The sequence below is a fragment of the Geotrypetes seraphini genome, chromosome 8 (genome assembly GCF_902459505.1).
Source record: "Geotrypetes seraphini chromosome 8, aGeoSer1.1, whole genome shotgun sequence".
NCBI classification, from domain to species: domain Eukaryota; kingdom Metazoa; phylum Chordata; class Amphibia; order Gymnophiona; family Dermophiidae; genus Geotrypetes; species Geotrypetes seraphini.
This window is the reverse complement of record NC_047091.1, coordinates 173,281,733-173,294,561: the sequence shown is the minus strand read 5'-3', so window position 1 is coordinate 173,294,561 and position 12,829 is coordinate 173,281,733. Positions and strand designations below refer to the sequence as shown.

The 12,829-nt window shown below is 47.5% G+C and overlaps 1 long non-coding RNA gene across 1 annotated transcript in view; it reads left to right on the top strand.

Moving 5' to 3' along the window:
• The first annotated feature begins 268 nt into the window (after nucleotides 1–268).
• Nucleotides 269–12,829, top strand: part of LOC117365980 — a 387,390-nt gene continuing 374,829 nt past the window's right edge. The window contains exon 1 of the long non-coding RNA XR_004540474.1: nucleotides 269–666. This is a non-coding gene — a long non-coding RNA (uncharacterized LOC117365980). The remainder of the gene's footprint in view (nucleotides 667–12,829) is intronic.

The following is a 12,829-nucleotide window of genomic DNA, read 5'->3' as shown; positions in this document are numbered from 1 at the left end:
GGGGGCATTGCCGTGAAAAAGTCCCAGGTACACATCTCACTACAATCCCCTCATAGTGTTCGGCCCCCACTGTATGTCGGCATTTGCTCAGTTTCTTATATAACAACAAGTTGAAGTGTTTTATGTTAGGATGTATGAGTAAGGTGTGCTCTGTGGACTTCATTCCCCAGAGGGCCTTGCTTCTCCCAGAGAGCTAGGCTGCATCCTCAGAGCTGAAGCCCCACCCTTCTTCTCCAGTGTGAGAGAGAACTGTTGCCATATTGGAGACTGCATCAGAACCTGAGTTAGCATTATTCTCCTACCAGGTTTTTATTTACCCTTTATTTCTTTTTTTTATATATTTTTATTGAAAATGGCAAATGACCCAGACAAGGATTCACAAACAGCAAAGTAACCTTATAAGAAGAACAAGGATATCAACAAAAGATCCAACAAAGGCAATCCTGCCCAAAGAGAGAGTCCAACAGTGAACAGGCCCATGTCCAGTAAAGATAAAAACAGCAGGCCATCCCAGACCCATACCACCCTAACCCAGCTTGGATTATCTGTCTAAGTCTGGAGAACAGTGTTATATCCACAAGGTTTGGACACACTCCTAGCTTGAAAAGGAAAGCTGGTAGAGTGAGAGGATTCTGTGAAAGTTGTACTGCCTTGAAGCCATCAATTGTGAGTGTTTATTCTTTATTTTGGGTTATTAAAGAAAGTTGCTCAACAAATACAGAGTCTGGTAAAACTAAGATTACAGAAGTAAAGGTTATCTGTGTGGGAACCTCATCCAATTGCCAATAACTTCAGAGTGAGTTAGCAATGTTTAGCACTTAAAGCACTCCCTGTATAACAGCACAAAAACCTGAGAAAATCCATGGTCAAGACTGTAAGCTGTAGCTGTATAGTGAGATTCAGTCAGCACACATCCAAATTGTACCCTGGTCGTACCCTACAACGGCCCATTATTGCATAAACCCGTCCTAGTCCCACACCCCTTTGAGATTTTGATGCACAACAGACAAACAGTATGGGTTTTGAAAATAATGATTTGGAAGTTTTGTTGAGAAAAATATCCATCTACCCTTTTGTACCACTTTTTTTTGACGTTTTTCTGTTTTGGAAAATTAGACCTCAGGTGTGATCACGTCAAGTCAATCTTTTTGTGACTCTGACCCCAAGAGAGCAGTCAAATTAAATTGTGTGACCTGATGGAGGTGCAGAATAATGATGTACCTATGAAAAACCCACCTAGGTGGTGACCCCCCCTCCTCCCCAAGCCAGGTTTTGTGACTTCATTTGGATCCTGACCCACTGTTTAGGTAAGGTTACAGCACTTCTAGGAAAATCGAACATGTCCTCTTTTTAAAGGACTGTCTGGATGTCTGGGCCTTTTTTTTTTTTTTTTTTTTCAAATGAGGGAATCTGCCTGTGTTTAACCAGCTCTCCCAATTCCCCCAACTACCTCCTCCCTGCCCGCTGCAATTTGGAATCTTTGGGTAGCCGGCAACGGCAACAAATTGGTTTGCCCCAGACACCACTTCTCTGCAGGCCCCATCCACATGGGAACATGAAGTTCCTGCAGAGAGGTGGCTTCTGGGGTTGGTCGATGGCATAGGCTCCCCTCATTGCTGCTGCCGGCTGCCCGAAGATTCAAAATTGCAACGGCCAGAGAGGAGGTAGTTGGGGGAATTGGGAGAGCTGGAGAGAGAGATTGTAAAAAGAAGCAGCATCTCGGGTCAGAGGAGGGAGGGCTGAAGAATCAACATAGGAATATGAGGGGAGGGGGGAGAGGGCTGGAGAAACAGCATGGCGGAAGGGTGGTGGAGGTGGGGGGCTGGAGAAGTATTATGGAAAGGAGAGAGTGCTAGAGAAAAGAGCTTGGAGTTAGGGCAGTGCTGGATGGGAGGGGAGATACAGAAACAGCAGGAGAGAAGGTTGGAAGGAGAAAGAGAGAGAGAGAGAGAAACACCTGTGGGGGAGGAGAGTTGGAGGGAGGGGGAGAGAGAGAGAAACACCTGTGGGGGAGGAGAGTTGGAGGGAGGGGGAGAGAGAGAGAAGCACCTGTTGGGGAGGAGAGTTGGGGGGAGGTGGGGGGGGAGAGAAAGAAGCACTAAAAGGGTACAGAGAATGGGAAGGGGTAGGATTACCAGACATCTAGATTTCCAAGTTTAGAAGTTCTGCCTTTGAATTTGTTATTAATGCCTTTCCAAGGTACCCCTAACATATGGGTGTAGAAGAGAGTAGAAATGAGTTAATGTGACATGTGAACTATTAATGCAGAACCTGAAAACCGGTTAATGTGTATTGAAACCCTCTTTAAGCACCTAATGCAGTTTAGAAAATAGGCCTCTTTCTGTTTTAATAGAAAGCTGTATTTAATTACGTTGGTGAGATGCATAGAGGACCGTTCAGAAAGAGAAATTAATTTGGGCCAAGCAAAACTTGACTCGGGCTCTCTCTCCGATGTGTTTCTTTTCATAAGTCAGAAGCCGTGCACGTCTATAAAGTCGGTTGGACAGGTTGTGAATGTCAGCGTGACATTTTTTGGGGAAGGAAATGTTTTATAGTGCTGGAAAGGATGGGGTATTTGTTTTGGAGAATAAAGAACAAAACCAGAGATGCGATAATAATACCCTGTACAAAATGCAAGAATGATTGCAGTAGAATGAGTTCCTTGAAAGAAATAGCTGTTCTCTTTTTTGGAAAGGATGCGAACTGTACGGATAATAAAGAACTCAGACTTTTTATCTTTTTTTTTTTTGAGTTAAGACTAACAGAAAGGATTGCTATGACTGAGTTGTTGTTAGATGCCATTGACCTGTGTTTGAATCCTAGCAACTTGCTAATGATATCAAGTTGTTGTGGCAGAATACAGAAGTAGATTGCCGGGCCCAGTGGCGTAGCGAGGGTGAGCGGCGTCCCTCCCCTCCCCCTCCTGCTGCACACACGCCACTTCCCTTCCACCCCCCTGTACCTCTGTAATGTTCCTGGCGCGAGGAGCAACCCCCAAACTGCTGTCACGCCAGCGTCAAGGTCTCCCACTGACGCCACGTCCTAATCGCGGGTCCAGGAAGTGACGTCGGAGGAAAAGCCGACGCTTAGGGGTTTGCTGCTTGCGCCAGGAATGTTACGGAGGTACGGGGGAAGGGAAGGAGTGCGATCGTGTGGCAGTGGAGGGGTGGGGAAGGAGGGGGAGGGGGCTGGAGAGGAATGACGGGTATCGGTGCCTTCACCAGGACGCTGCTCGGGGCAGACCAACCCCCCTTACGCCACTGGCCGGGCCTTTCTACTGCGCAGTATAAATTTGACGTTGCCACCGTTTGATGTCACCGTTGTCACATCAGACGCGATCCTCCGCCTCCAACCCCGCCTGTCCGCTGCTGCCCAGATGGGTGGTACATCGTCAGTCTGACATTTCCGCTGAAACCTGGCTGCCTTGGGAGGCCCTGCTGGCAGCAAAACTGCCGACGGCACAGCTTTCAGCTTCACAGATGTGCACAAGCCCCAGTGGCACCAGAAGCCCATGGACCATGACTGGAAAGAGCCAAGTAGTTGTTTTTTCAAAAAGGGTAAGGAAGGAGGTAGAGTTGGTACATCATTGTTAGAAAGTGTTGACAGTTATGAAAGATGAATTAAGTTGTGCAACATAGAAATATAGAATATGGTGCCAGAAAAGGACTTCATAGTCCATCTTGCCTGCCAAGCAACATTTCTGCTGTGGTGACCAGTCTAGTTTATAGAGTACACTTCCCCCTCCGTATTTGCGGTGGTTAGGGGGTAGAGCCGGCCCGCGAATATTAAAAAACCGTGCATAATATTCGGGCCGGTTCTGCCCCTAACCCCCGCTTCCCCCCCGGCTATTTTAAGCCATGAAAGCCCCCCCCCTTAAGCCTTACCTGGTGGTCTAGCGGGTTTTCAGGCAGCAGCGATCTTCCCACGCTCCTGCCCCGTGCAGATCGCTCACAGGAAATGGCCGCCTTGAGCTCCCGTAGTCTCTCGTGCCATTTCCCGTGAGCGATCTACATAGGGCAGGAGGGTGGGAAGATCGTTCCTGCCCCGAAAACCCGCTAGACCACCAGGTAAGGCTTAAGGGGGGTTTAAAACCGCGAATAAGTGAATCCATCGATACGGAATTTGCGAATATGGAGGGCAAAGTGTATCTGCCAATTAATATATACTGTAGACCATAAGAACATAAGAATTGTTGTACTGGGACAAACTGAAGGTTACATCAAGCCCAGTATCTTATTTCAAACAATGGCCAACCCAGGTCCCAAGTACCAGGCAGAAACCCAAAGAGTAGCAACATTCCAGAGCTGAGACTATGATGTCATAATGCCTCATTCCACCAATGCCTAAGAGCCAACCTCAGCAGTGATGTCTCAATGGCTTGACTGTCTTATATTTGGCTAACATAACAATTGCCATACTTGGACAGACCAAACGTCCATCAAGTCCAGTATCCTGCTTCCAACAGTGGCCCACCCAGGTCCCAAGTACCAGGCAGAAACCCAAAGAGTAGCAACATTCCAGAGCTGAGACTATGATGTCATAATGCCTCATTCCACCAATGCCTAAGAGCCAGCCTCATCAGTGATGTCTCAATGGCTTGACTGTCTTATATTTGGCTAACATAACAATTGCCATACTTGGACAGACCAAACGTCCATCAAGTCCAGTATCCTGCTTCCAACAGTGGCCCACCCAGGTCCCAAGTACCAGGCAGAAACCCAAAGAGTAGCAACATTCCAGAGCTGAGACTATGATGTCATAATGCCTCATTCCACCAATGCCTAAGAGCCAGCCTCATCAGTGATGTCTCAATGGCTTGACTGTCTTATATTTGGCTAACATAACAATTGCCATACTTGGACAGACCAAACGTCCATCAAGTCCAGTATCCTGCTTCCAACAGTGGCCCACCCAGGTCCCAAGTACCAGGCAGAAACCCAAAGAGTAGCAACATTCCAGAGCTGAGACTATGATGTCATAATGCCTCATTCCACCAATGCCTAAGAGCCAGCCTCATCAGTGATGTCACAATGGCTTGACTGTCTTATATTTGGCTAACATAACAATTGCCATACTTGGACAGACCAAACGTCCATCAAGTCCAGTATCCTGCTTCCAACAGTGGCCCACCCAGGTCCCAAGAACCTGGCAGAAACCCAAAGAGTAGCAACATTCCAGAGCTGAGTCTGTGATGTCATAATGCCTCATTCCACCAATGCCTAAGAGCCAACCTCAGCAGTGATGTCTCAATGGCTTGACTGTCTTATATTTGGCTAACATAACAATTGCCATACTTGGACAGACCAAACGTCCATCAAGTCCAGTATCCTGCTTCCAACAGTGGCCCACCCAGGTCCCAAGTACCAGGCAGAAACCCAAAGAGTAGCAACATTCCAGAGCTGAGACTATGATGTCATAATGCCTCATTCCACCAATGCCTAAGAGCCAGCCTCATCAGTGATGTCTCAATGGCTTGACTGTCTTATATTTGGCTAACATAACAATTGCCATACTTGGACAGACCAAACGTCCATCAAGTCCAGTATCCTGCTTCCAACAGTGGCCCACCCAGGTCCCAAGTACCAGGCAGAAACCCAAAGAGTAGCAACATTCCAGAGCTGAGACTATGATGTCATAATGCCTCATTCCACCAATGCCTAAGAGCCAGCCTCATCAGTGATGTCTCAATGGCTTGACTGTCTTATATTTGGCTAACATAACAATTGCCATACTTGGACAGACCAAACGTCCATCAAGTCCAGTATCCTGCTTCCAACAGTGGCCCACCCAGGTCCCAAGTACCAGGCAGAAACCCAAAGAGTAGCAACATTCCAGAGCTGAGACTATGATGTCATAATGCCTCATTCCACCAATGCCTAAGAGCCAACCTCAGCAGTGATGTCACAATGGCTTGACTGTCTAATATTTGGCTAACATAACAATTGCCATACTTGGACAGACCAAACGTCCATCAAGTCCAGTATCCTGCTTCCAACAGTGGCCCACCCAGGTCCCAAGTACCAGGCAGAAACCCAAAGAGTAGCAACATTCCAGAGCTGAGACTATGATGTCATAATGCCTCATTCCACCAATGCCTAAGAGCCAGCCTCATCAGTGATGTCTCAATGGCTTGACTGTCTTATATTTGGCTAACATAACAATTGCCATACTTGGACAGACCAAACGTCCATCAAGTCCAGTATCCTGCTTCCAACAGTGGCCCACCCAGGTCCCAAGTACCAGGCAGAAACCCAAAGAGTAGCAACATTCCAGAGCTGAGACTATGATGTCATAATGCCTCATTCCACCAATGCCTAAGAGCCAGCCTCATCAGTGATGTCTCAATGGCTTGACTGTCTTATATTTGGCTAACATAACAATTGCCATACTTGGACAGACCAAACGTCCATCAAGTCCAGTATCCTGCTTCCAACAGTGGCCCACCCAGGTCCCAAGTACCAGGCAGAAACCCAAAGAGTAGCAACATTCCAGAGCTGAGACTATGATGTCATAATGCCTCATTCCACCAATGCCTAAGAGCCAACCTCAGCAGTGATGTCACAATGGCTTGACTGTCTAATATTTGGCTAACATAACAATTGCCATACTTGGACAGACCAAACGTCCATCAAGTCCAGTATCCTGCTTCCAACAGTGGCCCACCCAGGTCCCAAGTACCAGGCAGAAACCCAAAGAGTAGCAACATTCCAGAGCTGAGACTATGATGTCATAATGCCTCATTCCACCAATGCCTAAGAGCCAGCCTCATCAGTGATGTCACAATGGCTTGATTTTCCTTTACTTGACTCACATAAGAACATAAGAGTTGCCATACTGGGACAGTCCAAAGGTCCATCAAGCCCAGTATCCTGTTTCCTCCAGTGACCAATCCAGATTCAGAAGTACCTGGCAAGATCCCAAAAGAATGAAACAGATTTTATTTTCTTATCCCAGGTATTAGTAGTGGACTTCCGAAATTCATCTTAATAATGGCCTATGGACTTATCTTTGAAGACATTATCCAAACCTTTTACTGCATTCTCTGGCAACAGATTCCAGAGTTTAATTATGCACAGAGTGAAGAAATGTTTTCTCTGATTTGTTTTATATTTCCTATTCAGTAGCTTCATTGCATGCCCTCCAGTCCTAATAGTTTTGCTTCCTTTAATCCCTCTGTGAAGAAAGGCTTTAGCCACTTGTAATTACAAATCAAGGGCTCCTTTTATAAAGCCACAGCAGAGGTTTGTACTGCCGGCCAACGAGGTAAGTGCTCCGACGCTCATAGGAATTCTGTGAGCATTTACCGCGCCGGCCCACGGTAGAAACCTCTAACGCAGCTTTGTAAAAGCCATTGAAAGCTTTTTGTAAAGCCGTGTGTGCTGGTGTTCTTTGAGGCCCTGCAGCGGTCTCCACCCACTCCACCGCAAATGTATCCTCTATGCTTACGAGGGGGCACTGAAAAGTTTACAGACCAACCAACAAACTTCCTAAATTCTGAGCCTTATTTTGCCACTGTAGCTGAAAAGAGGGTTATCTTATTTCGTTAAGAGCCAATTTCCAGAAATGAAATTCTATGTTTTGACATTGTTTCAGATCATTGATTGAACCATAACGCTCAGAATTTAGGAAGTTGGTTGGTTGGGCTGAGAACTTTTCAACACCCCCCTCGTAGTGTGAAGTCTCTGGTAACGAGAGCTGAAATTGTGATGTCATAATGCCTCATTCTACCAATAAGAGCCAACCTCATCAGTGATGTCACAATAGTTTGATTGTCCTATACTGGCTCACTTGGGGTGCTGAAAAAGTTCTCAGCCCAACCATTATTTTGCCACTGTAGCTGAAAAGAGCGTTATATTATTTCACTAAGCGCCAATTGGAGAAATGAAATTCTATGTTTTGACATTGTTTCAGATCATTCATTGAACCCCATCCACATCATTTTCTTCTTGGTTGGGCTGAGAACTCTTCAGCACCCCCTCATATATAAAAGGATACCCGGTGAATCTCTCAATGGTTGAGGCAGATTTTTTTGGCCATATAAACGTCATCGCGTCACATATGCGCTTGCATGGATGCCTTCCTGCCTGACGAACAGGCAGCCCCCATGCAGCTGGGGATGCTGGGGGCGGAGCTGAGGGCAGAACTGGGGTGTAACGGGACGGGGATAGGTGGAACTGGGCAAGCCTGGGGGGCGGGACTAGGTGTCTGGATTTTACTGATGTAAAATCTGGTAACCCTGGGCTGAGGGGAGATATGACTGAAGTCTGCAAACTCCTGAGTGGATTGATTTTTCACTCTATCAAAAATTACAAAAACTAGGGGACACGCGATGAAATTACGGTATATGGAAATACCTTTAAAACAAATAGGAGGAAATATGGTTAAAGTCAACGAATAGTTAAACTCTGATACTCGTTGCCACAGGATGTGGTAACAGTGGTTAGTGTAGCGGGGACTGAAAAAAGTTTGGACAAGTTCCTGGAGGAAACGTCCACAGTCTGCTATTGAGACAGCCATGGGGGGAAGCCACTGCTTGCCCTGGGATTGGTAGAATGGAATGTTGCTACTCTTTGGGGTTCTAGAATCTTGTTATTCTCTGGAATTCCGGAATCTTGCTACTCGGTGAGATTCTTCATGGAATCTTGATACTCTTTGGGGTTCCGGAATGTTGCTACTCTTTGGGGGTTCTAGAATCTTGTTACTCTCTGGAATTCCGGAATCTTGCTATTCTTTGAGATTCTGTTGCTACTTCCTGGGATTCCGGAATCTTGCTACTCGGTGAGATTCTTCATGGAATCTTGATACTCTTTGGGGTTCCGGAATGTTGCGAGTATTTGGGTTTCTGCCAGGTACTCGTGACCTGGATTGACCACTATGAAGATGGGCTACTGGTCTGACCCAATATGGCTATTCTTATGTTCTTAAAATGTTTTGTAATCGAGTTTTGAGGAAACTGGGCACGTGTTACTAAACGTAAGGTTATAGAGTTGGTGGTATGTAATGGGAAAAGCAGAATCGGGCCTTAAATTTTCTGTTTTCCACATACTGCTCACTCATGCAAGACGTCAGAGAGCTTGGATTGTTTTTGTTTTTTAAATGCATCATTTGCAGATAATTTAAGATCTAAAGAGGCTGAGAATTTGGAGAAAGAAAATACCCTTCTTCCCCTTTCATTTTTGTTTTCCTTTTAAAGATTGCCCAGCTTAAGCAATGTACAACTGTTTAATGTCCCTCTGGTAATTCGGCCCTCTTTTCCGTGTGGAAATTCTGTTCATAACTCTCCAAGTTTTACAGATGTCTGAAATTAAAACCTTTGCTATTCTTGTCGTCAGATTTCTGTCCTGCTAGGCACATGTGCGCTTCTTAGGAAATCTGTAGCAATGAAGCCCTGATCTGTGAAGGAAGCCCCGAGAGTCTTCCCAGGAGTCTGTTTTGTTATCTTCAGCACAACTTGTGTGTCTTATCTGCCTGTCATCGTCGTGCTCTCGTCGGTGACCCTGTCAGTGCTTTCTTCCCATTCTGAGAGGATTCTGCACCTTAACAACACCCGTCTATGAATATTAAGCAGGCTGATGCTAAAATACCTCAAGGTATTTCTTCTCCTTTTTTCGTGCAATTCAGAACTAGCGATATTATCTAAGGCATCAAAATGGAACAATCTGCATTCGTAGATCCCAAGTGTATGTGTGGCGATGGGGGAAAGTGAGGGGAACAGATTGGGAAGGGGCAAAGAAGTCCCATCATCACTCATTGGAACATCAAGTTCTGGGGAAAAAAAAAATCCTGCTGTAGGAGGGGGTGCTGAAAAGTCCTTGGCCCAACCGAGAAGGGAATGACTTGGAGCCATGAAACTTAAAATTATTCCACATATTCACCCCTAAGTTCAACACACTTGGCATATTGTGTCTGAAGTTTCTGTAATCCTTCAAAAAAAAATAAATAAATAAATAATACTCTGATGTCTGGTTGTTGAAATGCTGCTCCACTGCCGCAATCACCTCTGAATCACTTGAAAATTGTTGCCCTTTCAAGCTCTTTATAAGGTTTGGAAACAGAAAATAGGACTAGATTCACTAACCCCCGAGGCTGTCAGCGATCCGTTCCCAAATGCATGCAGGCCGACAAATTCACAAAAGGCCTGCATGCAAATGGGGACGATCGTTGGCACGCCTCCCTCCCCAGACCAGGATCGCTAGAGAGCGATTCTGGAGCATACTCAGACCCTGACAGTAGTGACAGGAGAAGCAGCCTCCTGTCACTGCTGTCAGGGCTTCTGCCGGCTTTCTTTTTTTTTTTTTTAATAGGCTGCAAAATATCAGGCTTATTTAAAAGAAAAAAAAAAAGCTTCCTGACTGGCACGGCCCACCCCTGGCCCAGCATGGCACTTGGCCCACTCCTGGCATGGCACTCAAACCCCCCACGACTGGCATGGCACTAAACCCCCCTGGCACGGCACTCAACCCCGCCCCAGCACGGTACTCAAACACCCCCCCCCTTGCGCACCTTGGGCTCAGCCCAGCCCGACCCGTACCTAAAAGTTGGGAGCAGGAGAGGTGCTCAGTCCCTCCTGCTCCTCCGGGTCCAGCTACGCGCCTGCTGGGCCTTAGGCCCCGCCCCAGTGCATCATGTGATGCACAGGGAGGAGCCTGAGGCCCTGATTGGCTCAGGCGCCTACGGTTTCCTCCCCCCTTGGGAGGGGCCTGAGGCACCTGAGCCAATCAGGGACTTCCTTAGGTTTGCTTTGTGAATCTAGCCCATAGTGTGATGGAGCAAGATCTGGTGAGTATGGTAGATGCACTGAGTATGGTAGATGCACTGAAACCCCAACTGTTTTTCCAGCCTTGTAAGCAGGTGCATCGTCTTGCAGAAAGAGAACTCCTTTCCGCAGCTTCCCTCTCCTTTTTTCTTTCAATGCCTCCTTGAATTGGCACAAGTTACAGTAGTATTCTGCATTAACTGTTTGGCTCCTTAGAAGGTGGTCAGTCATTACAGCACCCTCCTGATTCCAAAACACTGTGGCCATGACCTTTCCTCCTGACTTTTGGGTCTTGAATTTCCTTGTCCTGGGGGAACCTGAATGTCGCCATCGCATGGACTCTTGTTTTGTCTCAGGATTACGGTTACCAGATGTCTGGGACAACTTGGCATGTCCTCTTTTTCGAGGACCTCTTCAGGCAGCCGGTGGCAGCAGCAGCGAGGTGAGCCTGCTACCACCAGCCTGCCCTGGGAGCACCTCTCTGCAAGTCCCGTCTATGCGGGAACAGGAAGTCGTTGCATAGAGGTGGCTTCTGGGACAGGCTGGCAGTAGCAGGCTCACATCGTCGCTGCTGCCACCGGCTGCCTGAAGATTAAATTACAGCGGACGGCCAAGGAGGAGGTAGGCGAGGGAGTCAGAAAATAGCAGCATTGGAAATTGGAGGAGGGAAGGTAGGGCCTGGAGAAACAGCATTGAGGGAGGCTAGAGAAGCAGCATGGAGAGAGGGAGAGAGGCTGAAGAAACAGAATGGAGGGAGGGAGGGATGGCTGAAGAAGCATTATGGAAGGGAGAGAGAGCAAGAGAAAAAAGCATGGAGTAAGGTAGTTTTGGATGGGAGGAGAGAAACAGAAATAGCAGGAGAGGAGGTTGGAAGGAGAGAGAGGGGCGACCCATGAGGGTGGGGGGTTGAAAGGATAGGGTTACCAAATTTTCCCGAAGGAAAATCCGGACCCATGGCCACACCCCCTAGACCACCCAGTTCTGCTCTATTTTGCCGGTGCCACGCACCTGTTCTGCCCCCAGCCTTGCCCCCATGGGCGATGCAATGCAGTGACACGGTGCGCAAACGCACGTGTGTGTTATGTCACCGCGTTGCATTCGCACATTTGCGGATGCCCCTTCCTGATGTGATTTTGAGGGGAAAGCTTGTCCGGGATTTTGAAAAGCCGTCTGGACCTCCGGACATGTCCTCAGAAAGGAGTTCATGTCCGGGGAAATCCAGACGTCTGGTAACCCTATGAAAGGAGACAGTGAAAGAAAGAAAAAAAAAAGCACACACAGGAGAGGAAGGTTGTAAGGAGAGAAAAAGAGAGAGAGAAGCACACTGGGGGGGGGGGGGAGGAAGAGAGAAGCATTAAAACGGTACAGAGGATAAGGGGAATCAAGAAAATGGGTGGTATGGGCGGGGCTGTGAATAGAGTATGGGCGGGGTCATGTGTTCTCTTTTTTTGTCTTCACAAATATAGTACACTTCTCCTTCCAGACTCGCGGGGGATAGGGGAAGAGCCGGACCGCGAATGGTGAAATACCACGAATATCTTCTGGTCCGGCTCTGACCCACCCCCGCCTCCCTCCTGCCTTCCCCCCGGCATCCCGGCCTTACCTGGTGGTCTAGCGGGCTTTCAGGGCAGGAGCGATCTTCCTACGCTCCTGCCCCGTGCAGATCGCCAATAGGAAATAGCTGCCGTGAATTCCCGTAGTCTCTCGAGACTACGACAGGAACTCCCCACAACCATTTCCTATTGGCGATCTACACGGGGCAGGAGTGTAGGAAGATCGCTCCTGCCCTGAAAGCCCGCTAGACCACCAGGTAAGGCCGGGATGCCGGGGGGAAGGCTAAATTGTGGGGTTTTTTTTTTCTTTTTTTCCCCCTCCCCCCAAAAATCGCGAATATGTGAAATCGCATTTGCCGAAACTGCGAATGGGGAGGGGGAAGTGTATCCCTACTCAGGATCATAGTGGTGCAATCATGTTTCATCAACAGTAACTACTCATTCCAAAAAGTTGGCACCAGCTCACTGAAAATGCTACAAAATCAACTTGGAAGTGTCCACTCGATGACGTTTCTCATCA